Here is a 27,696-nt window from a genome sequence, read left to right as displayed (position 1 = left end):
CATTTCCACAATGGAGAGTCCTCCCTCTAAGCAACATTGGGTAGGCTGACAAGGAAACTGCCATGCGTCATTCCTGCTTGGCAATGGCTCTCAGCATATGTCTACCTCATAGGTCAATTTGGAGGACAATATAAAAGAATATTTTGTAGATTACACAGAATGTGAAGTGATGGGACCAGATAATCCCACAGCAATATTCAAATAATCATGAATATTTTTGCCCTGAATGAGAAGTCCCAGATTCAGCACAAACTGATGTTACCGAAGAGTATTATTTTATTAATCAAGTAATTCCATTTGATAATGCCAAAATGATCCAAATGCAAAGCAAAACAACAAACCGAACCAACCAACCAACAAACAAACAAAACAACAAATGAAACTTTCTAAGAGATAAACTGTTTTGATAGTCAGCACTGAAGTTTAGTCATGTGATTTGTTAAATCATTTAGTCTCTTTTGTGATTCAATTTGATTCCTGGGACTTGAGTGGGAAGAGTAAAAAGGGATTCAATGAAGTGTGTAGCTGGAGTGGTCCCTTTCTCCCAATAAAGCTCAGTGTTCCGGAAGTCATTTTGAACAACTTGAATGGCAAGCATTGTAGTGAATGGTTTCTTACTTGCGTTAGGCAAGAAGATTGAGTTTGGTGTCCTGACCTGGTGACAAAAGCTTCTGAGTCTTATTACTCCCATTCTGGCACCTGCAGACCCAATCTCTCTCAACCTTGATTCCCAAGGCATAATCTTTTCATTTGCATTTTAAGTTTGTCCAGGTATACAAAATATAATCCTAGCTTTTATTCCTCAAGATAGAGGGGAGCAGTTATTTCCCACTCAGGTCACTTTTTTAGACTTTTTTAAGTCCAACTACTAACCAGGCTAAAATCTCTTTTCCATGACCTATTAATAAAATAAAGGCAGTGAAGCAGTAGGAATTATGGAGAAATTTCAGGAAACATTGTAGGTTTTTAAAGTTATTTTCTTAGGGATCCTTGTCCTTAAATCCTAGGACACATTAGTGCTAGGAAAATCTACATATGATAACTTCCCTTGGCATGTATTTCTAAAATCAACAGTTTCAAATTTTGGAAAAATCGTGCTTGCCTGAATGTAGGAAAGATGAATGAATCAGCTGTGGTCCGGCTCCTGGGGATTGTGTTTGTCCTAAGAAATGATTTGCATTGCCCCATCTTCAGTTTCAACTCAGTTTATATTGGAAATTTCGACTTCCATGCCCAACATATTTTGTGACTTTTTCATTCACCTCCTAATTGAGACAAGGCTGAGCAACTGTCTATTTGGAGGGCTTTAGGGACTAGAGGATAATTGTCATCAACCTGCTTCCAAAGCAGTGCAGTGAAGACATCAGGGCAATGCCAACACAGGGCTGGGAGAGCATGCTCCAGGATAGCAAGGACAGCATCCTCCACCTCCCGCCTCTCCCACAGGGCTGATACAGTGCTGGAGAATGTGAGATGTCAATAAGGGCTGAATTGGATTGAATCAAGATTGCCAAGGGAGGTGAGATACAAGAGAAAAGTCAAGGCAACAAACAAGAAGCAGGGCTTTGCAGAAATTAGGAAGACAGAAACCAAACCACTCCAGATGCACAGAGGGAATCAGTTGGAAGTCAATCTTATCGACTTCATGTAGGCAAGTGCCTTGTCCTACTCCTGTCTCTATTTGGTTCTGTTAACTTTAAGCAACTAGTAAACTCTAACCCATCCTTTAAGCCCTACTTCAAAATCATCTCCCCTGGGAAGGTTTTCTTAATCTCTGCAGTCACAGTGCTTCCTTCCCCTTGGAGTTTGTCCCCACCTAGCACTTTGTCCTTAACTTTGATTCAAGACTTATCTCATTATCTGTTTATGGTTTGTTTACATATATGTCTCTTCCCTCCTCCTCCTCTCCAGACCCAGACTATAATTTCCTGAAATGTCTAACATTGTCTTTCTTGTTATCTTACCCACTATCTGTCTAACCAGTCCCTAACCCAGTGCCTGGCCCACAAGAAGTGCTTGATAAAATTTTATTGAGCCATGCCCAGAGTAGCTTCTGCTTGTAGGTTCCATTAGATAATATCAAAAAAAAAATTTCTTGAATGCCCATTTGAACCCCAGGAAAGCTACAGCTATTTCTCAATGGCAAGGAGAGCAGGTTTGAAGCCCTCTATCTGAGCATCATTTTTACTTATGTGTGTAAGCCACAACCCAATGCACTTAGTGGTTCAGATCCCTCTGGAACAAACAGAATCAACAGGCGTTCGTGCTAGGCAGTGACTTTCAAAAGACTCAGTGCCCTTGCTTCACATCAGGATGTGTGGGGTGATTCCTCTCTGTACTGCTTTCTCAAAGGCCTGGTTTGATCTGGCTTTAAAATATCCACCACTGAGAGTGTCCCATCAACCCCCAGGCTGTCTCCTGACTTAGACTTCTAGGGATCTCTTATATAAATAAATAGATTGTGATACTGAACTAGGGCTAGGCTTCTTTGGTATTTCTTTGTGCGTAGCTTAACTGAAACATAGCTGGACTGGGAACATGTTTATACAAACTAACTAATCCTACTAGATCATTATGACCTGCAATTACCCTGTTATTCCCAGCCTGTGTGCGCCTTGTGCCAAATGAAGCTGTAGTTTCATAATGAGAAACACTTTCCATTAAAGAGACAGGTGAGACCCCTGCTTTGTTTTTCTGTCACTCAAGTATTCCATGCCTGCCCATGTCTAGCATTCCCACTATCCACAGTAAAAGACAAATGGAAGAATACCAATGTCTAAAAGACTATTGTATTGAACATGAAAGAAAGTTTCTCTTTGTCACCAGACTTAGAAACTGAGTTGGAGGTCCACTTCACATTTTGGTGGTTGTTATAGTTTGAATATCAAATGTTCTCTAAAGGCCCATGTGTTGAAGGCTTGGTCCCTAACTGATGGCACCATTGGGAAGTAGTTGAACCTTTAACAGGTGGTGCCCAATGGAAGGAAGTTAGGTCCTTAGAGCATGCCTTTTCCCAAGGCCCCACCTCTCTTATTTTGATTCTAGGCCATGATGAGGTGAGCAGTTACCTCCACCAGGTATTTCCCACCATGATACACTGCCTCACTATAGGACCATAGACAACAAGGTCCAACAGTTATGGACTGAAATCTCTGAAACCATGAGCCAAAATAAACCTTTTCTTCTTATAAGTTGGTTTTCTCAGGTGTTTTGTCACAGTAACAAAAATTGACTAACATAAGCAGCAACCAGTTTGCTTATATAGGACCTGGTAGTCTAAGGTATTCCACTCCACTCATGATAACTCTTGTTACTAAATAATTCACTAGGTACTAATGAAGTGATAGTCCAAGAGCTTTTCAAGGTCACACTTTGAGCTCACAGAATATCCTAAAATACTCTGCATTTGGAATCTGACAGAACACCAACTATGCTTTCCTATAATTTTTAAACATCCTGAGAATTCTAGGGTGATATTAATCCATGTGTTTTTGATTCATTTACACTCAAACCATTAAAATCTTATATTATAAGAACTAGCTGATGTTCAAGAAACCAGTTAAACTTTAAAACAATCTTTCTGAAGTCTTTCTTCTTAACAACAAGAAGATATGTTTGCCAAAAGAAAATGAACTCAAACACTCAAAAATCTGGGATTGATTCAAATCTAACTTGGGAGATTTAAAAAGCTATAAATTTGGTGAGTGAAATAAGTTTCCATATACTACATACCCTATGCCATGTTGATACTTGGTGTGCACATACGTATTTCACACCTGCTGATGTGTAGTGTTAACATTTGGAAGGTCAGAGCTTGTTGGCAGGTGGGGTTGGAACAGGGTTCTGATGAGGTCAAGATTCCAGGCTGGATTTTCCTGGGTATGGTGAGCCACTTCTCTTAAATCAGCCACTTGCCATTAATGAGCTCAGTGGCCTTGGGCTGCAATCATTCGGCCAACCTAACAAGCTTATTGAGGCCTGCAAAGCACTGGAACTGGACTCACCTTCAGGCCACTATGAGCTACAACATGGTCCCTGCACTGAAGGGACTTGCAGTAGACTAAGAAGAAAGAAACAAGTAAGTTTTCAAGGATAGCAGTGTACTACTGAAAAGGGGTAGGACTGCAATCCTTGGGGGGGGAGGTCAAGGAAAAATACATTTTCCTTCATTTTTGAAATCTTAGCACAAGCATTTTTTTCTTTTGTGACTATTTCCCAAACAAATCTAGTTCTTTTTTTTTTTTTCTCTGTAAGAATAGACCTCTATTGTGGGCAATCAAGAAAATTTGTCAAATAAATGGTAGAGGTTATGTAGGATTATAGACAGGGTTTGAAGAGGAGAGAGCATACCAGAGAAAGGAATGGGGAAAAGAGAAAAGATAAAGAAGGGCCAATGGATGGAAGAAGAGCAGGGCATGAGACTTGAGAGGTAGAACAATAAGTCGTACCTCTTGAAGATTTTAAACCCCCTGAAGAAAAGACTGGATTCTATTTGGTAGTCTATGTGAGGTTATTGAGGGTTTTAAGAAGAACTAAGCTTTGGCTTTAGCAGGACCAAAAAATTGGTAGGCTGCTTGCATGGGAAACAAACGAAATCAGGAACAGTGGGACCAATTGGAAACTTCCTGCAACTCTTTAGGCAGGAGCTGAAAATGACTCGAACTCAAACAATTGTGGGCAGAATGGGGAGGACTGGGAGCATCCAAAGTATGGCGAGAAGACAGTCAGTGAGACCTGAAGAATGACTGGCTACAGGGTAGGAAGGAGTACTCTTTCTTCTTTGGAGACTAGGGATCTAAGTAGATGGTGGTGAAAGGAGACTAGGTGGATGATGGTGTCACCAGTCAGCATAGCAATAAAGGAGAAAGTCCAGTTTTGAGCAGGGGGAAATGTAAGAAGTTCAACTTCAGTTTTATATGGCTATTTGTGGGGAAAATGAGATATTGATATTAGATGAGCTAGTGCTACAGCTAGGGATGGGAAGGGAGAGGAAGATAGGGATAGGGATAGAGATGGGGACAGGGGTGGGGTGTATCCAGGTAAAGCAGAAAGAGTGAGAAGAGAATAGGAGCAAAGAAGAAAACACTCTGGGATCCCACCATTGAAGAAATGGACAGAGAAAGCTGATCGAAGAAGAGATCTGAGAAAGGCTATTTGAAGAGGCAGAAGGTAAGCCTACCAGCCAGGTTGCTTAAATAGGACCTTGTAGTCTAAGGTATTTTACCCGACTCATGGTAACTGTTGTTACTAAATGATTCACTAGATGCGAATGAAGTGACAGTCCAAGAGACTTCGAGGTCACACTTTGAGCTAATACCCCTAAAATTCTCTGCATTTGGAATCTGGCAGAACCCCAACTTATGTTTTTCCCAAACGTCTCTTGTAATTTTTTTAGATGGCCTAAGGATTCTAGGGTGATATTCTTAATCCATGGGAAGACAAAGGAAGCGGAGGGAGTGGCCAGCCATGTCAGTTACCCTGGAAAGATGAAGAAAGGAAGGGACTCAGAAGAGCCCATTGAATTTGGTGGGTCATCATTTGAGTTTGCCTTTTTTTTTTTGTCGCCGTGACCAAAATATCCCACGTGAACAATTTTGAGGCAGGAAAGTTTATTTGGGGCTCGCGGTTTCCGAGGTCTCCGTCCATAGAATACTGACTCTGTTGCTGTGGTCCTGAGGTGAGGCCACACACTCTGGAAGAAGGGCCCAGCAGAAGAAAACTGCTTGCCTCATGGCAGGGTCAGGAAGGAGAGAGAGAGAGAGAGAGAGAGAGAGAGAGAGAGAGAGAGAGAGAGAGAGAGAGAGAAGCGTGCTCAGGGAAGGGTCCACAGAGAAGATGGACTCTTCCAGGACATGCCCCCAGTGACTGGCCTCCTCCAGCCACACTCCACTAGCCCACAGTTACCACTAAGTCACTCAAGCTAGGAGGGACTGATTAGGTCACTGCTCTCATGATTTACTCCTGCCTTAACATAGGAACTTTGCGGGGAGACACCCCACATCTAAGCCATAACATGACTTTGCTGAGAGAGAGAGAGAGCAGGCATCAAAAACAAAGACCTGTGTTTAGGGCTTTGGAGAGAATAGCTGTGAGGGGGAAAGCTGGGCTGGTCATTAAGAAGCTGGAGGACAACAAAGAGGCAGTGTGAGGTGAACCCTGGCAAAGTGCAGAGGGTTTCCCCTCGTGTAGAGTGGGCAAGACTCAGAGAGGCTTACTGCTGAGGGCAAGAAGGCCCTCGAGGAGAAAAGAGTAAATACAGTGTCCCCAGAGGGAAAGAAATAGCAGCCTCAGAGAGGAGCCAGCCTAAATAGGACACCCCAGAGACATTCTCTCAGCGTTTAGAATAAGCATTTTCATGCTCTAACATTTTATGATATCATTCTTCTTAAATGTCCCCTTTTCCCACTTGAAAACCTCCCCAAGCTTTGTTTTCAGACATGAAGACCACACCTGTGGAATGATGGATAATCAGGGAGATGACTGTGATGTAGTGAAGAGTCTGGGGATTCGGGGTGGAGTCTCTCCATTCTTTGGCCTCTCTGGGTCTCATTTCTTTATTCAACCTACCCGATAGGTAGGGTTCCTGGAGGGTCAAATGAGATTAGGTGTGAGACCTGAAACAAGTGCATGACAGTGTTAACAGTTGTATCTGGGTTCCTGGCACGAAGTGGGTCCTCTGCTTTACTGCCAGGGCCCTTTGTTTTAAATGAGTTAACACATTGACATGAGGCCTTGAACGATGCTTGGCACAGTTAAGTGCAGGATGAAAGTCAACACTTGCCAAGCCTCTTCTCCACATATCCCTTTCTCCACTGTTCCTCAAAATCCACCCAGACTCTCATCATCTTGTCCATTTTATACCCTTTCTCAGTCTGCTTGGGATGAAGCACATTGGTGTGGTGTCCCATTTCCTCAGACCTGCACCTTCTTAGAAGCCATTGCAGTGAAACTCCTGTGCTCAGCTAATTCTCAATAGAGAGTTGATGAATGATAATTCAAATGATTACTTCTCCCTCAAATATTTGCAGTTTAGCAGGGCAGAATCTTTAGTCAAGGAATGAGCCCTCTAAAGTTAAGAGTACCAGGTCATATGTTAAACATCACACTGCAAACTAAATAAAATTTGAGGTTGGTATAGTTGGGATGACCCACATTTTCCATCGTAGATGGGAAATAAATTCTGAGTGTTTCTTAGGAGACTCCAATGTTAGAGTTTGCATTATTCATATTCACACTTACTGTTTGTTTATACCACAGTCCTTCTTGAAAAAGACTGAGTCAGTTTACAGTAAGATACATGTGTATAAAGAGTTTAATAAAACCAAAACATAAAACCAAGAGTATGGAAAGGAAATATAGGAAAATGTCTCAAATACAGAAACGTAAAAAGCCATCATAACATTCATATGGTATCACCAACGAATGCAAATAGCCACAGCAATCTTGAGAAAGAACAAAACAAATCGGACTTCCTGATTTCAAACTATACTTCAAAGCCATAGTATTTAAAGCAGAAAAGTAGTGTCACAAAAATAGTCACATGAGCTGATGGAATAAAATAGAAGGCCTGGAATAAATATATGATCAAACCAACTGACCTTTATCAAAGTTGCTGAGAACACACATGTGGAGAGGATAGTCTCTTCAAACAATAGTATTGGAAAAACTGTGCACCCACATGCAAGAGAAATGAAGATGGATCCATATCTTATACACAAGCATCAACTCAAAATGGACTGAAGATTTAGATATAAAACCTAAAACTATAAAACCCCTTTAAGAAAACGTAGGGAAAAAACTTTGTGATGTTTGTCTTGGCAATGATTTCTTAGATGTGACCCCAGAAGCACAAGCAACCTATGAATGACCAGATTTCCATTCAATTTGGAGGTAGGCTTCAGGCAAGACAGCCTCCAAGAGCAGAAATCTTTTTGTAAGTTTAATAGCTACTACCTCTGTGAAACTTTTCAAAGATTGGCAATTACCAGTCATCTATCATTGGTGGTGGTTTTACCAAATGTTTACCATGACATGATAAGCATTGGTTCCTTTCCAGATTTCAAAATCATTGTCTTCATTAAATTTTGCCTGACCATTAAGCCTCTGTCATCTATTTTAGAGTTTCTATTTTTATTACGGGATTCTACTTCTAGCTACTAGTTTCTGAACTGGTACAATCTAAGTTGATAGAACAAAAAAGATTCAAAACCCAAGAAGCTTCAGAATAGTAAGATCCCAAAGGTCAGCATCCAGGACTAGTAGAGAGATCCTGCCATCTATAAGGTACAGCCTTTCTAAGTGTCTACCCCAGCTCCTGCCATCACATCTGCATCTCAGCACATGTGCATTATACCTCAGGACATAACCTGTGAGTGGTACCTCTGATTTCACTCATATCTCATTAATCAGAAGTTAATCACAAGTCTAGCCTTAACTAAGAAAATATGAAACATTATCATGTTTAGAAAGAAATAAATATGGTTAAGCACCTACAAATCCCAATATAGAATTGAATTATTTCCTTCTTTTGTTTCCTGGGAAATCAGAAAGCTCAAAGGCAAATCTGTGACATTTATATTTATAGTAAAATCAATCAATAAATATATAAATAAATTATATATATATATATATATGCTATTTGGAATATATGTAGTATTGGAAATTATGCTACAGAGAACATTGGAATACAGATATATCTTTGATATTATTACTTCAATTCTTTTGGATATATACCCAGAAGTGGGACTGCTGTTCATATAGTATTCTATTTTTAGTTTTTTAGAGGAATCTCCAATACTGTTTTCCATAGTGGTCATATCAATTTTCATTCCCACTAACAGTGCATAAGATTTCCAATTTCCTCACATCCGTATATGCACCTGATGTTCCACCCGTTCATAATTTTTTTTTTTTGGTTTCAGTTCTCTGTTATGTAAATTAAATGAAAATCTGATCATTCATAGTTTGTTTGTGCTTTTGGTGTCACACTCAAGAAATCCTTGTTAAAGCCAATGTCATGAAGCTTGCCCTCTGTTTTCTTTTAGGACTTCTATAGTTTAAAGTTTTAGGTTTAAATCATCTTGAAAAATAAAGCTGATTTTTCTACCACTAAATACACTGGGAAATTAGACTGCAACCTCAAGCCTCTTCAGAACCAACTACTAAGTGTTCCCTACTTGACAAGGAGACTGCTCCCAAGGTCGATTCAGGAGCACGCCTTCTCACTGCAGCCTACCGTTTCACTGACCTCTCAGGAGTCTATAACAATATGAGAGAAAGACGGATTCTGAGCCTGATGACTAGGGAATGTAAGAACAGAATCTTCTGGCTTAAGATTTATAGGTAGATGAGATCTTTGGCAATGGTTACTGGCATCTGGACCTCACAGAAAGAAAGTAGATCAGAAGTCTATTAGGTTTGAAGGGAATTGTATTGCCAAAGAAACCACAACTCTGACCTGTAAAAACTTGTGGCTATCTGAACTCTAGAGTAATCCCCAGACTCCTAAAATTTCACCAGTAGACAAGGGTTGTGTGTACTTCTCATGTAGGCATGAAAGATAAAAGACAAGTAAAATTCCTCCAAAGGGACATGGAGGACAATACACAGAGTTTCTGCCAGCACTCAGATCTAATCAAGGGGGTCGCTGCACAACCAGGGCACAGAGTCTGCAGTTCATGCCCAGTGGGGACTGCTCTGGACGAGTGGCTGCTGTATGTTCATTTACTTTTCTGAATGGGAGTTTTTATTGTGGTTATCCACAATAAAATGGTCATAAAGCTTTGTTTATTGTGGTATTTTGGGTGTAAGGTGGGGCTGAAGATAATTTGCCTTTTAGTTTCTAGGTCACCAGATCATAGGAGTTAGGTATATAGACTTGATGGAAGGGATTGTACAATTACACAGGTTCTGAACTTTAAGCCTGATAGAGAATGTCCTATGTGTGGGAAGAAGGGGTGCACGTGGATAATTTCAGCAGAGACTCTGGTTGCTCACCAATACCTATTCCTTTAATAATCACGCTCTGGTCACAGATGTACATTCGTAGATGTGCATAGATGTCCAGGAAAGGCAAATGGAAATAACTCTTCTGGGTTCCCTTTACCTTTTGATTTAGGGCAGTTATATTAAGTCCAAAGACAGAAGCTGAGTGGACCATCTATCTATGGAATTCTACATAATATTATAATAAACTTCCATCCTGTTTAAGCCACTGTATTTTGGGAAATATTTGTTATAGCAACTTATGCTAACATACTCTTCTTATTAGAAAGGAGAAAATTAGCTTCTTAAGGAACAGTTTCTTTTATCCTGCCTCTCAACCTGCCCCACCCCAAAAAAATGTTCAAGTAGAGCCTAACATCCTGTAGACAATAGTCTTTTTTTTTTTTAAAGAGAGAGAGAGAAAATTTTTTTGATACTTATTTTTTAGTTTTCAGCGGATACAACATCTTTGTATGTGGTGCTGAGGATTGAACCTGGGCCGCACGCATGTCAGGCGAGCATGCTACCGCTTGAGCCACCTCCCCAGCCCCTGTGGACAATAGTCTTAACAGTGCTTTATAACAAATCTGAAGCAGTTTCTATATAGCCATCCTCTGTTTTCTCTCCCCCCTTTTCAGTGTTAAAATTAAACACATGACTTAGAAGAGCAGCTCAGTGAAAGCAGTTCTTTAAGAGCCGCTGTTAGAGTACTTCACACATGGAGTTCCAGGGGAAAAACAAAGTTGGATTTAAGGACCAATCTTAAAATTTCTGGAGTAATGGAATGCACAGTCTAAGCAACTAAAACCTCTCTATCAACTCCAGCCACGACATCCAGGGTCTGGAGGGTGTGTTCAAAGTCACTTTGGATGTCTGCAGAGTGGATAAGGGTGTTGATATTCTGTCAGGAAACCAGAAAAGCATGGCCAGTGCTCTTCTGTGCATTAAATCCAATCACCCTTCATTTGAAGGGGACTGAAGAGCTCACTGTTAGGGATGTCTTCGTGATGGGTTCAGGTACCAAAGCTCTTCTGCTGCAGCCTCTTTCCACCAGAGGCATCGCACCTCACCATGGCCTGCAAGCAACACAAAAAGTGGGCCCCTACTTTGTCCATCTTTTCAAAATAAATCTTAGTATCCTGAAGCAGTGATGCAGAAAACAACAACAAAAAAAAACCAGTTCACCTTTGGAGCACTGGTGCTTAGCATTTGCTACCTACATAAATTTCCAAAACTAAATTATTTTTTAAATTCTAGAATTTAGAGTGCATTTTTTTAGTTTAAAAAAGGAGATCCAGAGCTGGGGTTGTGGCTCAGAGACAGAGCACTTGCCTAGCATGAGTGAGGCACTGAGTTCGATTCTCAGCACCACATAAAAATAAAATAAAGGTATGTGTCCAACTATAATTAAAAAATAAATATTTTTTTTAAAAAAATAGATACATAAAATCAGTTTAATTTGTTCTTCTTATTGGTTCATAGAATTGTAAATCTATAAAGTGAATTATTTTAACATCAATTAAGAAAAGCTATGCCCGAGACCCTGGGTTGACCTCTGCTATGCGCACGTGTTAGCCACTAGTTCTATAGCATAGCAAGATATAACTGGCTCAGGCTGTGAATAGCGCAAAACAGATGTTACTAGAACACCTGCTTTGCTTATACAAATCTGCAATGTTTTTGTGAATGCACAGTTCCATAGCCAAGCAGTGATCTGGGTATCTGAAAATGTTGGCTTGCTGAATGGGGTTATTTGGTTTTATGCAATTTAAATGTACACGTTAACTTCCAATGACACTGATTTTCGTTTCAGCCTAGCATTGGACTAGCTTTGTTGGTTGCATATTTGATATCTTACAATTAGCTCCTTTGGCCACCCTTGCCTCATGATCTCAACCCCACTGCCAGGACAACACTCTTTACTTCCTATTTGTTGTACAGCACAAGTTCATCTAAACTCTGTCATCAGTCCATGGTAACTAGAAAAAGCTGGATGCCTAACTGCAAACATAGCATTTGTGTGTGTAAAATTTGGAGAATGGGAGTATGGATGATTTTTATTTCTTCATAATACGTACTTTTACTTTTTAAAAGAAACATACATTGTTTACATATTCAGAAAAAAAAGACTTTTAAAAATCCCTCTCTAACCTATCAGAAGTTATTTAACAGAAGAATCGGGGTGACCTTACTGAAAGCTACTGGTCTGGATAGTTTTAACAAATTTAAAACAACAACAACTGTATATTGCACATTCCTAATATGAAGCAATGCAGCACACATGTTCTTGTTTCCCTCTTGCTTAAAAACACTCCCTAAATCTGGATCCACAAAGTCTCATGATCTATTCCCCAGGTTACAGGAAATGCATGGGTTTAGGAGAGTAAGTTAAAATACAGGACACCATCCATAATGTTGGGGAATTCTATAGTATGAAGTACCTGGTTTCTTCAATAGGAGAAGAGAGAAAGGGAGAAAACAACAAAGCATGATTAAAAAAAAGGGAGGATAATGTTATAATTTGAAACAAATTATGAGTTAACAATGAAATGCAATGTGTGGATCCTATTTGGAACCTAATTCAAATGAAGCAACTTGAAAGATGTTTTTGAGGCAAGGAGAGATATCTGACTACTGAATTAGTCCAATTTAAGAAATTGATGTGAAATGTTGATGGAGACAGAAAAGGAAGTCTCAATGAAAGTAGTTGCCAATCCAGACTTGTATACTTAAACTCCAGAGGAAGGGTAAGAGAGATCTTTTCAGTCAACTGACTTACTATTTCCCCAAATCATCATGCAATTGGGGTGAGAATTAATAGCATGACAAGATTAAATAGTTTCCTTTTACATTAAATGAGTCTGTAATCTGGCAGTTTCTGTCCTGCTGTAATTCTTGCAGAGGAATTGAAATCCAAGTTTTATAGCAGCTAACACCAACTACTGATGTTAAATATATACAACGATGATGGCGAATGTCCAAAACATCAAAGGGAAATAGAATAAAGAAATACAATAAAGTGATAAATAAAAGTTGAAAACAGACTCATGTTATCTTGGACATATTTTCCTTAAGACTGAAGAAAGATGGGTTGGGGATGTAGCTCAGTGGTAGAGTGCTTACCTAGCACACATGAGCCCCTGGGTTTGATCCCCAATACAGCAAATGAAAGAAAATGTAATTTTAGTTAATATATCTGAATTCCAAGTGTTCCTCAATTAAGATTTCAGACAACAAGCTAAAGCCTGCCTTTGTGAGAACACTGACTTGGGGCTTAACTTTACCCAACCTACTGGGGCAGAGACCACTGGGAATCAGCTAGCAAGCTAGCCCTTTGATGATGAGGATCTTTGCGCTGTTTGAAGATATGTCCTAAATATATAGAGCTGAGTCTGGCACATATTAGGTACTGAACACATTCTGCTTGAATTTTAAAATATGCATGATAACTAGGATGTAGAAAAGAGAGACCATGAAAAGTTGACCTTAGGTCCGAAGCCCTCACTTAGAAGAGATCAGAGGAGGAATCACTGAGGATCCCACAGCTCAGCAGTCAGGGTTACTCTAGAGAGCCCTTCAGATGAAAAATGGGTATGAGGGATATAAAAACAAGGACTTTGTATGTCAGTTGGTTTGCCGGGTAGAGACTCTAGGCTGCCATTACATTATCACATTATTCCTTCTGGAAATGAGGTTGAATACTACAAGAGAAGGTCCTCAACTCACTCCAGTTTTACAATTTCTTTGTACAAAGGCAAGGTTCATGGTGAGCAGGTGGAGTGGTAAAATTTCTGTTTTGGTAGAAATATGGAATTTCAGAACAGCCCAAGTTGGGTAGTGAGTACTTGTGATTTTAAGTGAGTAACTCAAATAGAAGCATTTATTTCTGTTTTCTGATTTTCTAACCAAAAACCTATATCCTAGCTAGCATTGCACCTTGTTGATAAAGGAAGAATTAGCCTTGTACCTCTGGTGATAAAGGTGAGCATGTGTCTTGGTTAACATCATATATATAAAAGCCACTTATGTACTATTGAGATCTCTAGGTTTCATGAGGGAATCTGCAGATAGGGAGATATTTTTTAAAGGGTAACACAATACCCAATAAATTCATCTTGGAAAGATTGACAAAGAAACTTCTGGGGCTTAGGAGAAGATCAGATTCTGGACATGACTCCACACTCCAACAATCCCACTGTTGACTTATGTCTCCCAATTTGTAAAGTATTTAAAAAAAGATGTTGGAAAACCATCAGCACAGACTTGTTAACATAAACCCTCCCTTCTCTATTAATGAAAAGGCTTTTGTACAAACACCACCATGGCCATAACAATGGCTCTAAATGACATTAATTTTCATATGTATTTAATAGTTCAATTTATATTAATTCAAAGGGCAAAAGCGTCTTTCTAGTCTGGTACAGCCCAGCTAATCATTCTACCTCGATTCTCCCTGGCTTGTGCCAAAAAGAGATCTCATTTTAATGGGTGTGGAATGAAAAGATGAGGGAAGTGCCCTTGTGCAGTTCTTGGAATGTTTTTGTCATTAAGTTTCCATGAATGTCTTGATTATACCATCATGTTAATAGTCTGTTCTGAATTAGGAGGAAATTTTATTTCATAACACTTGTCACCAAAAGGCAAGCACATCTCATCACCCATCCATAACATGTACAAACATATGAAAAATCAAATACAGGTGCACAGTTAAACCTGAGACCTAAGACAGAACAGGTTACACTGGTAGCAGGAAAGTCTACAGGGGCTTTAATATTTCTACTTTGTAAAGTGTAAATAAGAGCCCATCACTTGAAATTCCAGTAAAGAACAGATTACATACAAGTTTGCAAATGAAGGTCAAGCAATTTTTAACAAATAAGAATAAAGTTGGGTGAGGGGAAAACACATTCTATGAGATTTCATGACATGTTATAAAGTCACAATGATTAAATGTGTAGGTGCTCAGGAACAATAATACGAATCAATTAAGTATCGAGCCCAGAAGCATACAGAAGAAACACATAGTTTGAGAGATACAGAGAAAACAAATGAGTTCCATATGTAAATTTTGGTCCCCAAAGAAGTGAATTCTCCAAAATCTAAAATCATTCAATGATGTTGTCCCCAATGATTCTTTACTGCACACTCAAGTGTTAACCAAGAATAAACTTTCTGAAAGTGTGTGCTTATTAGAAATGATCTCAGAAGCATCAATAGCCAAGAGCAGAGTTCTTGAGCCAATACAGATTCTTTTGATTAGTGACTCTGGGAGACTTAGGGCCTTCAAAGCACCTGTGGCAATGAAAATCTTAGGACTTATCATTCAAAATGTACCACTGTGGGGAAAAAAATAAAGCAGTATTAACAATCACACTGAGACAATACATATAATTCTGGACCATCTTGGGAAAATACGGACATTCCTTACACATGACCATATAATGCCAGGGACTTCATGTTAATTCTGAAGCCACTGGGAAAACTATAATTTCCAACATTGTCCTCAAGGATCCAGGCTTAGCTTAGGACAAATGTTTACTTTATATTTTGACACAGAAAGTGTGGTTATATTATTCAAGAGTCAGAAGATGAGAGAGAGGGGACAAGGAGCAAAATGAGCTTTGATAACAAATCTACTCTCACAATAATGGCATTAATTCTTTCCTGAGAGCAGATCCCTCTTGACTTCAGTCCCTCTTAAAGGGGCCCACTGTCAATGCTGTTGCATTGAAGATTATGTTTCCAGTCCCTCAATTTTGGGGAAAACATGCAAACCATAGCAAGGGTGATATGTACTCATTTTATTTTATTTTATCTTTTGGTGTACTGTGAATGAACATAGGGCTTCACACATGCTAGGCAAGTGCTCTACTACTAAGCTATACCCCAGCTCTTATATACCCCTTTTAAAGATGGAAGGTACTAAGTTTCAAAGATAATAGGTAATTTGTCTAGCATCACATGGCAAGTAAGAGCCAGTTCAAGGAATGTTTGTCCTACGCTCTTCCAATTCTTCTCTTCACTATTGGCTTTACCCTACTCAATGTTCCAAGTGATAACAACATAAAATTTTTAATGATACAACCACTGAAGGCACATCCAATGGAGAGGAAGGTACTAAACCTCTCTCCGGAAGAGAGGAGGCAGAAAACACTATCAAGTCACAAAGAAAAGAAATAAATGACTCAGAAAGCCTCATAACAATTCGTTTTATTTCCCGGACTTCATTTATATCTAGGCATTTTCTATACTGATAACAAACTTCTCCCTACCAGGGCTACAGCATATGTTCTGAGTTCTTAGAAACCATCATTTTTCCTCTTCAGTCCCTGGGTTCTCTGTCACCCTGGTAGTGTGTCCCACGCTTAAAAAGCTGATGTTCCCCCAAGTGTCAGATGTGCTACTTACATGTGAGCACACTGGCTTCTTTGATTCTCTGTTTCCTGTACATCTGGCTGAAGACTGGCCTGCTCGGAGTTGCTGGAGTGCAGTTGTGAACTCCAGCATACGGAGCTGTAGCAAGCTGGCTGACACACCAAGCTTTTCAATTGCATCCTAAGGATCACTTTGTATAAGCTCACCTGTTGGCTGTGAGGTGCCCCCAAGTCAGACAAATTAGTTCCTATGCATTTTTTCTAATAGTGCATCATCTGTGCTGGTGATAGTCCATCTCTGATTTCAGTCTATCTCACCTCTTCTCTCTCAATTAGGCTATATCTCTTATGAGGATTACTCAACTTCAAACCAATGCTTATGGTTAAAAAATCTAGAAAATGGTACTCTTAGTTCATCCAGGTTTTTGGCACAACCCCATCCCCAACAAATACTGGAAAATTAGGAAGCAAGTTGAGAAAAACTGCTTTGAAGTGTATATAGGTTTGACTTTTTGGTGTGGCCATACACAAATTTAAAAATAGGGTTAAGCATTGTGCTCAGAAATTACAATAAACAGGATACTTGACAAACAAGGATAATGGAATCATAGAATTGCATCACTGTTCATTAGAGCAAACAATGACCCTTATGATGCTGGGACCATACAGAACCACATTATCTACTCCAAGCACAAACACAAATATGGAACAGAAGGACTAATGAGTTGAGATGTCATCCGAATTTCCATGGGTGATATTTACAGCTTAGAATTGTAGCTTTATTGAATGGTGCCAAAGATTCTTACTTTATAATAGCATTAGTGACATTTCACTTGGATAATCCTATTTGTTTTCATTTATTTTAATGAGGTAGCTTAGGATGGTAACCTGCAACGGAAAACTTGGGAACAGGTGACAGCATGATTTGAAATGCCTCTTGGATTGAAAGGTAGTTAAAAGTTAAACTAAATGCTTAGATGTACTGTAGTTTTCCAGCAAAACTATATATTTTGCTCTAAAAACAGAGACTAAAGTGCCAATTTTAAGAACCTAGGACTTTATTACCTTTTAAAACTTTCCTGCATGGGTGAGTGGATAACAAGGACTAATTTGCTGCATTTTTGTGGCCTGTTCCCACATGTCTGCATTTCCCAATGGTGCTTTCTTTATGGAAAGGCTGCGCTGGGCACAACGCATTTTTTTTTCCCATGAGGTGATCAGATGTGTATGATTCATTAAATCCTTCAGTATACACACATTCAGTAGTGATGCAGATGGCTAACGGGCATGGATATTTGCCAAGCCTTTAGGTATCCCAGCTTACAAAAGGGGTTTCTAATGTTGAGAACTTCAATTATGTCACTTAAACCGATCAACCTTTCCCCTTACCTAATGCTATTAAATCGTCTGGATTTATTATTTCCATAACATCTGATGTGTGGAGTGAAAAGACTCCCTTTGACATTTAACTTTTCCTTAGAGACTTGGAATGAGAAAATAGAAGCTCTTTAAATCTTCCTTATCAATTAAAAATGAAAAGACTGCCTGTTCCATCTTACACAAAAGTTGATCTTATAAGTATCTTTCCAATATCTTGCTAAGGTCCGAGATAGTAAATCAGAACAACTCGAGTCTTTTAGGGCCAGCACATTCCTTTGGATGGGATTACCCAGGTTGGCCCCAGATCTAATCAATATCCAATTGAGTCTGCTGTGAGATCAAGGAAAATACTCCTCTTCTATCAGTTTAGGTCCAGTCAAGAGACAAGTTAGACCAACAGAGTTTAATAAAAGGAATTATTTACTAAGTACTGAAATACTGAACATGCCAAGGAAACAATAAGATACCATGGAATCAGAGTACAGTTGCTACCTATAATGCTGGGAACAAAGGAAAGATATGTGTTAGAGTCTGTAAACAGGTCAGGATGGTGCCTGGCATTTTTCCAGAGAAATGTTAGGGTCTGTAAACAAGTCTGGATGGCGCCTGGAAAAATGCCAGAGGGAGTGGTTTATGAAGTAACGCCAGCGAGCCATTAAGTATGGAGATTCCTTATTGGTTGACTGCTGTATCGAGTTTATGTTAATTAGATAAGCTGTGTGGAATGTATATATACCCCTCCTGTCCTACAATAAATGGCTCCCACTCCTGCTGTATCAATCTACACAAGTTCCTCATCACCCCCCGGTTATTTTGCCCAGCCAGCCGGGCTTCGGCAGATATGGAAATTATTAAAACCAGAAAATTGGAGAAGAGGTCCCTGTGGATCTGATATTCAGTTTTGAGGAGGGTGCACAGCTCTGATGGTGCTGGACCCTCAGACATTGAAACCTGGGTCCAGTGGAGAGTAGTCTCAGACCTCCCAAGGGAGGTGGCAGCTGCCTGATACTGAGAGGTCTAAGGCCAGTGGAGGGTTAGCCCAGACTTCTAAGAAAGGGATGCTGCCAGCCAAGACAGTGTCTCTGAGGGGTGTCATGAGAAAAATTGCTAATTGCTAGCTACTCCTATTACTGGAATGCTATCAATCTAATTTTTCACGCCAAGTTATCTTTTTCATGGAAATAAATTTTTGCCCAATGTCCTATTTCAGCAGGTTTCCTTAATGAAGCATCATTTATAACACTATTTTCCTTATATATTTCATTAAAAATGAAACTTGAGGTGTGGAATGAGACCCAATGTGCTGGAGGATGATGCTATGATTCATCATGGCAAGAGTGTAGAAAGATGGGGTTGATGCTGAGAGGCAATAGCTTAATAATGGTTCAAACCATTTATATAGTTTTAAGAAACTGGCCAGGAGAGAGAGAAAACCAAAAATTGGAAGTGGCATTCATAGGACTGATCTTATACTTGACTATTTACTCCTCTCTTCACCCCCATGTCAGCTCCTCTGCGTAAGAATATATTTGGGTAAAAATTTGGCCAATATTTTTTTTTCTAATTGTGATTGCATTATTATGTCACAACCAGTGTGGAATCAGGTAGACAAGTTCTTTTAGAGAAGGCATCTAGGTGGCTTTTACTTCAGAGTGCTGTGCACCACTCTTTAAGAAATGATTTTTAAAATTTCCTTTTTATTTAAGGAAAAAATGCAAAGTGGAAGTGATTTATCATAGAGGTCTTACTTATGAGGACAGGCCGCAGTAAAGTTGTACTGATCATGCAACTCGTGAAATAGCTGGTCAAGGGAACTTCCTGCCATACTACCTGAGTGTGGGACACAACCTGCCATGTACGTGGTCACCCTTTTATAGATTTCTAGGCTTCCCTATTGGAGTTCTTGCCACTTATGAGTTGATGATGAGAAATTTAAATAAAAAGAAAACCTTTTTTTTTCTTTTTTAAATTATGGAACCCAGCTCAGTTCTTATATAGATTTTTCTTAAGCATATGGAGATCTGCAGTTGTCTTCAAATAGGAAAGCAGAACCCAAGTTTTTGCTGTTGATATGGACTTCAGGTACTGAAATGAATATCTGTTTTATATAAAGAATGGTCAGTTGGCTGCCACTTGATTTGCTGAGTGATCAGCAAATCCCTGGAGGCTGGCTTATGTAACAGCTTCTCAGAGAAGCAACCATGAAGACATACACAGTGTTATTGTTCTCCAGTGTTTTGCTTTGAGAAATAGCTGCCTGGCAAGAGGATAGATGAGCAAGTATTCCTAGAAATGACAATCTACCTATGTACTTGTGGCCCATTCACACTGCCCTTTGTAAAGGGCAAGTAATAAGTTCTGGGTTGCAAGAGTGAGATGTTCCTCAAAGGAACATGGAAAGAATTATTCAGGTCTCATTCTACACCCTAAATATTATTTTTAAATATCTAAGAAGAAAATGAGAACAGGTGTTATAAATGATGCTTCATTCAATAAACTAACAGAATACTGAGCAAAGTTGGGGTTTTTTTTTGCGTGAGAAAGATTAACTAAAGATAGAAAATTAGACAACATCAAAAGTGTTCAAGTGACAAAAAAAAAACAAGGCAAGGCTTGTTTTAACTTGAAAGAGTTAATATAAGAGTAATTTTACTTACTTTGGGATGGAGAGATGTTAGGGATTGTTGATTTCAGTTCCCATAAAACTTGATTTCTTCCCCAAAATATTTATTCTTGCATAGGCATTGGGTGGCTCCCCAAATTTGAAGATCTCACATTATTAGTCATACCCTGACAAATAAACTGGGGACAATGCTTCATGTCACACAGTTGAAACAGGTCCTCTGCATTCTTACCCCAATCAAGAAATGCCTCAAGTCTTAGGTCACTCTTGAGAATGCCTCAAGGTCACCAAGGTTTCAAGTTCAAAGAGTCACCAAAGGATGCCTAACAGAGCCACAGGCCAGACAGAGGGGCTTTGTGAGACTCTCATGGGTGCAAGAGGTGGTTTGAGTTCTGTTAGCCTGGACCTCACCAGCCAGACCAACAGAGTCACAAGAGAAACCCCTGAAGGTCTACCTAAGACCAAGTGCATTAATAAACGAAGAGACCTGTAAGTAACCTTCCCACCAACATTAACCACACCAAAAGCGACTCAAACCCAGGCTTCTCATAACTGGTTCTTGTTCCGACACAAGAGTGAGAAGAGCTTCTTGCTGTGGCCAACCGTTACCATAGCTCTCCTCTGTAGGAAGCCACGGTCTTCGAAGAGCTTACTAAGGGTCTCCACTAAAGAACAAAAAAACACGGGTAAGACTGGTTTCCTCTCAAGTTATGACTCAACGATGGTCACCACACTTCCACTTGGGCCTATTAACATTTGGTGGCCAGAATGTCACTCTTTTGAATTGGCTGCTGCAGCAAACAACAGCCCCGCTACCTTTTAGTCATACAGAAAGCCACAAGAATATTTCCTTTTGACTCTCTTCTCTCCACATCAGACCCACAGTCAGGCTAATGCTGAGGTCTATCTTCTCACAATCTACTAGAAAGTGTCCTGCCTCAACTTGCTTACCCTGCTGAAACGAGAAGCAAGAAATAAACAGCTTACTGATAATTATAAATAGAAGGTTCTGGATATTCAACCTGCCCATGGAATAATGGAGCAAGAGAGCCCTCTACTCTATCCCTGCCGGAGTTGGGAGCCACCTCCCCTTCAAACAGGGAAGGCCACATGAATGGACCCAAGCAGGAGTCACTAGCAAGATCTTCAAGACTGCTCAAAGATGCCTAGACCCAAGGGGAACAACTAAGAGTGACATGGACTGTCTTGTATTTACATCTCCTTCATTTAATTTTTTTAAAAAGCTTTTTTTTCTTTTCTTCATCTTTCTAGGTCATCAGAAAACAATAGCACGTTCTGAAGATCTATTCTTTACAGATGATCTCCTCTGTGCTTATGTGCACACTAAGAATACCATGATTTTTACTTGACTTTGAGTAATATAATACTATTAGTGTTTTTTTGTTATTTATGATTCTATTAATATAAAAATGGTAGTTGAGATTTATTGAGCTCTTCCTTTGTGCCAAGCATTATGACAAGCTTATTAAATATTTTATCTCATTTAGTCTCATAACTATCCTATGGATCGGATACAAATATTATCAAATGGGAGACTGAGGCATGAAGAGGTAGGCTTTTGGAGGTCATACTACTAACAAATAACAGAGTCAGAGAGCAGGCCTAAGTCTGGTTATCTTCAGAGATCATTCTATCACCCACTGCAGGTCATTCGCTCCTTTCAAACACTGAACTGTTTATATGCTCAGCAAACCCAAATGCTTAGCTTTAAGAGGCAAGCAAAAATAGTTCTTACAAATTCCACTGCTGACTTTCTCAAAGCATGCATGCAGGTTATTAAATTTGAGCCCCTTCCCTTGTTCAAGTAATTACTTTGCCTGTTGGAGAGTGTCCTTCTGATTCTCTCACCCCTTTGTTCTCACCTTTTCATCCCCACACACTGTCACCCAGGCTGTCTGAAGCCTATTCAGGCTTAAAAATGCAACTTAATTTACATCTCTCCCAAGAAATCTTCTCCAACTCCTGTAGCTTCTACCTCCAGATTCCTATCAAATATGCTCATACAACTTACTTGGTGTTTACTTTTTACTGTTGTGAGAATAATTCATCTGCAAGCTGAATTTATTATGTTCCATTTTGCATGGATTATGAGATCCTTGAAAGTAAGAACCAAACTTAAAACATTTTTTTTCATATTTATACACATACACCAAGCTCAGCATCTGGGATATAAAAGGCACTCAAAAACAACCACTGAGAGCTGGGTGAGGAAGTTGGCAGAGCCTGTAGTTTGCAACAAGACTGGTTGTTGGGAAAGGAACTAGTTTGTTTTCTTAGAGCTCTATGAGTATTGTAGAACATATTTAAGAATAAAGTCCAAGGTGGGCATGATGGTGCACACCTCTAATCCCAGCAATCTGGGGAGGCTGAGATAGGAGGATTGCAGATTTGAGGCTAGCCCAGGCAACTTAACATTACAATGTTTCAAAAAAAAAAAAAAAATGAAAAGGACTGGGGGTGTATTCATCAGTAGAATACATTCCAATGCCAAAACAAAAACAAAACAAAACAGTCTAAGGATTCACTTCAGCAATAGAAAGGAGGCTTATGACCCCTCAATTACTGGTCTTCCATGTTTCAACTTCTCTCACATGGTCCACTCAAGCTCCTGAATTTCAAACTAAAGGTATGTAGGTCATCAAGCTCAGAAAAACAGCACTAACTTTTACTTACAGGTTTCACTTACCCTCACACCTGTGGTTTCAAAGGTGTCACATTTCCTCTGAAGTCTTTCTGTGCAGCTTTATCCCCCATTTTTCCACCCTGCCAGCCATCACTGTCAACAGCCACAATCTTCTGTCAAGCAGAAGTCACTCAAGCTATCAGTTTTCATTAGCCTTTTAGCTGGGATAATTCCTGCTTCCTACAATCTTTTTTTTTTCCCCCTTTCTTTCTTTCTTTCTTGCTTGCTTTTTCTTCTTCTAGGAATTGCTGGTTCCTCTTATTTGGAATTTCTGAGATTTTGTTAATTAAGGACTCTCTGCCCAGGTGCTTTCTTACTGTTTTTTTTTTTTAAATTTTATTTTATTTTTATTAGCTACACATGACATTACAATGATCTTGGCAATTCATACATTTGAATCATTAGGGCATAATTTCTCATTTTTCTAATTGTACAGATTGCAGAATCACACTGGTCATAGATTCACCTATATACATACAGAAATCATAATGTCTATTTTATTCTGCTGCCCTTCCTATCCCCCCTACTCCTCCCCTCCCCTCCCATCTTTCTTACTGTTTTTTGAAGAGCCCCTGTAGGTAAAAAATGGTTAATATAACTTCATTTCTTTATGGTTTGTATTATGAAAATTTTGGCTTATTGCCTTTGTTTTTTTTAACACGGCACCCAAGAAAGCTCAGTATGCTCTAGGAAAAGGTATTTCCTTGGGAAAAACTTTTAAACTACTTTTTGTTTTCAATACAATCTGACTCTGTACCCTTTCCATTTCCTATTAGAACCATCCTTTGGTGACCTGAGCTAAGTGAAAAAAGTTTTACCAACCACAGAATTCTATCATCTATTTTCATTTGTGTTGTTAAATTCACTGTCCTAGGAGGAAGCTATGTGTCAGTAAACACCACTGTGTAAAAGGGTCCCCATTCTTCCAGCTTCTATGAGTATTAATTTTGTGGACAATCAATTAATAAGCACCCAATGAAACCTGTCTTACCTCTGTCTGCCTATGATCATTTCTTCATTTTCAGTCTATGAACTCTTTACCCTCAATCTGACCCTTTTTAAAGAGGTTGAGTTTTAGGAAAGAACACTTAGTTCCTCATTTTCCTATGAAGTTGGGCTGTGCCCTGAAGTTACCTTATTGTCTCCCCAACACCTGCTCATATGCACCCTCCACTGCCCATCCCTGGCACCCTTTATTCTGCTATGTACTGCTCATGTACTCAGAAGTGGGTACACAAACAGAAAAAGATGAAGCGCTAGATAAGAAATGACAAGAATGAAACCTTGAAGTGACTTTGGATAATCCAGTGGAGGTCTAGAAGCAGGTTGCTCTCCTCTCTGAGATTAGATTAACTTCACTTGGCCAAAACTAATGAGAAAGAAGTAAGCACCTGGAGTAGTGTGGATCGATATATTTTTATTGACCAAATGTCAGGAGCGTCCATGGTAAGGTGCAAGAATGGCAATTCATCTTCAAGAGAACTGCTACAAATAATGTCTGCTTTTAAACTCTTCTTTCTTTCTACAAGAGTAAGCAATCACTCCTGAAGGATCAGAAGATGCACATTCAAAACCCATGGCAACAAGATACCAGCCATGCCACCCTGGGCAAGTTACTTAGCTTCCACAAATATCAGTTTCTTAAATATAAAAACACGAGGTTTTGCTCCAATTACTCCACAGGGATATGTGAGGATGGACTGAGTCAATATAAAAAATGCTTTATAAACTTTAAAATACTATATAAAGGCTATATAATATTATTATTCTATTTTAAATTTTCCTATTCGTTCTTATTTTCCTGTTGTTTCCCAAACTAATCTTAGTATATCAACGATTATTTTCTGGAATGTTGAAAAATTGTTTTTCATTGTTTGAATTCTATTTCTAATCCTTTGTAAAATAGCTGGGCGTGGTGGTGCAGCCCTGTAATCCCAGCTGCTCTGAAAGCTGAGGGAGGATGATCACAATTTCAAAGTCAGCCATAGCAACTTATTGAGGCCCTAAGCAACTCAGAGAGCCCCTGTTCCTAAATAAAATACAAAAAAGGGCTGGGGATGTGGCTCAATAGTTAAGCACATCAGGGTTCAATCTCCAGTACCAAAAAAAAAAAAAAAAATCTAATCCTTTGTGAAATAATGGATTAGAAATCCCAGGTCTTCCTTGAAGTACTGAGTATAAATATTCAGGCATTATTTTTCTTTTTTTAAAAATTTCTTTCTTTTTTATTAGTTGTTCAAAACATTTCATAGCTCTTGACATATCATATTTCATACATTTGATTCAAGTGGGTTATGAATTCCCATTTTTACCCCATGTACAGATTGCAGAATCACATCGGTTACACATCCACTGTTTTACATATTTCCATACTAGTGTCTGTTGTGTTCTGTTGCCTTTCCTATCCTCTACTATCCCCCCTCCCATCCCTTCCCCTCCCATCTTCTCTGTCTACCCCATCTACTGTAATTCATTTCTCCCCCTTGTTTTTTTCCCTTTCCCCTCACTTCCTCTTATATGTAATTTTGTATAACAATGAGGATCTCCTTCCATTTCCATGCAATTTCCCTTCCCTCTCCCTTTCCCTCCCATCTCTCGATCCTGTTTAATGTTATTCTTCTTCTCATGCTCTTCCTCCATGCTCTGTTCTTAGTTGCTCTCCTTATATCAAAGAAGACATTTGGCATTTGTTTTTTAGGGATTGGCTAGCTTCACTTAGCATAATCTGCTCTAATGCCATCCATTTCCCTGCAAATGCCATGATTTTGTCATTTTTTAGTGCTGAGTAATACTCCATTGTGTATAAATGCCACATTTTTTTAACCCATTCATCTATTGATAAAAAATAGATGGCTTCTAGGTTGGTTCCATAGTCTAGCTATTGTGAATTGTGCTGCTATGAACATCAATGTAACAGTATCCCTATAGTATGCTCTTTTAAGGTCTTTAGGGAATAGTCCGAGAAGGAGAATAGCTGGGTCAAATGGTGGTTCCATTCCCAGCTTTCCAAGGAATCTCCAAACTGCTTTCCAAATTGGCCGCACCAATTTGCAGTCCCACCAGCAATGCACAAGTGTACCCTTTTCCCCACATCCTAGCCAGCACTTGTTGTTTGACTTCATAATGGCTGCCAATCTTACTGGAGTGAGATGGTATCTTAGCGTGGTTTTGATTTGCATTTCTCTGACTGCTAGAGATGGTGAGCATTTTTTCATGTACTTGTTGATTGATTGTATGTCCTCCTCTGAGAAGTGTCTGTTCAGGTCCTTGGCCCATTTATTGATTGGGTTATTTGTTTTCTTATTGTTTAATTTTTGAGTTATTTGTACATTCTGGATATTAGGGCTCTATCTGAAGTGTGAGGAGTAAAAATTTGTTCCCAGGATGTAGGCTCCCTGTTTACCTCTCTTATTGTTTCTCTTGCTGAGAAATATTCAGGCATTTTTTTGTCTTTCAGTTTTGAAATAACTAATAAACTGGTTATCTTTTGTGAATTATAGTAAACATTATAGGCCTACAAGCAAAAGCCTGAAATATCTTGAAATCTGACTCTGAGAATCCAGGAATTCTCAGGAATAGTTCAGATCTTACCGTAATATCCATGCCTACTTTTCACCTGCAGATCTTGAGAATCACTATTAACACTGTCACCCACCTCAGCTTTTGCTTCTATATTATTATCCTCAAGTTTACAGCAGAAAAAACTTCAAGTATTTGGAAAATGTCATAAATGTGTTCAAAAACTTCAAAATAAATTGAAAAAATGATAATGCTTTGGGTAGAAAAGATAGAGGGCCTTTTAACATGAAGAAGCAAAATTGGAGGAGGCAGGACACTGTGACTGACCTTACCACTTTCACTTGGTGTCATTTGAAAAACAACTTTTGTAGTACATTTTCCTGGCTTATCAGTTTAGTATAACAGTCATCTTTATATCAGCAAGAAGAACATATTACCATCTCAAATTTATCCAAATTATCTTCCACAAATATATTTTTAAATGGTTAGACATAATAAGATTGACCTAGGTTCACAATGGATAATTTGTATAATCTAATAAAAAATTAATTAGGTAAAAAAAATCCAGACATCATAACCAAAGAAGAAACTTCTTCCTAAACTCTTCAACTGATGATTGTGCATTGTGTAGATATGATTTTGTTTAGAACCAAGATAAACCACAAATGTGCTCTAGCATTAATATCTGTTAACAAGGATGACTCATTGTTCAGTAGCTTACAGGAATGGTGACATTGTAAACCAGACCTTTGATGAACTAACAATAGAAAACATTGATGAAGTCAAAAGGTTCAGAAAATAAGATCAGTTGTTGTACAACAACAATTTAGGGTAACAGATGATGGTTCTAAAATGCCGAGTAAGATCTTTGCTTGTAAATTTAATTGCCATTTCAAATTTTAAAATGTTGAGCTATAATTAGGGATGCAAAACTATCTGAATAGATGAGCATGTTAATAACATTGTGTCATCCGGTAAGCAAATGGCCCAAGCTACAATATATAGAGTGTCAATTAACTGATTCATTTTCTTATTATTGGACTACAATGAATATTAGCTATAAGAAATTGCTGTCTCATGAATAAAGTGAGTCATTTTCATAAAATATAAAT

The sequence above is a fragment of the Ictidomys tridecemlineatus genome, chromosome 8, assembly GCF_052094955.1.
Source record: "Ictidomys tridecemlineatus isolate mIctTri1 chromosome 8, mIctTri1.hap1, whole genome shotgun sequence".
NCBI lineage: Eukaryota > Metazoa > Chordata > Mammalia > Rodentia > Sciuridae > Ictidomys > Ictidomys tridecemlineatus.
Note: the sequence above shows the minus strand (reverse complement) of the source record.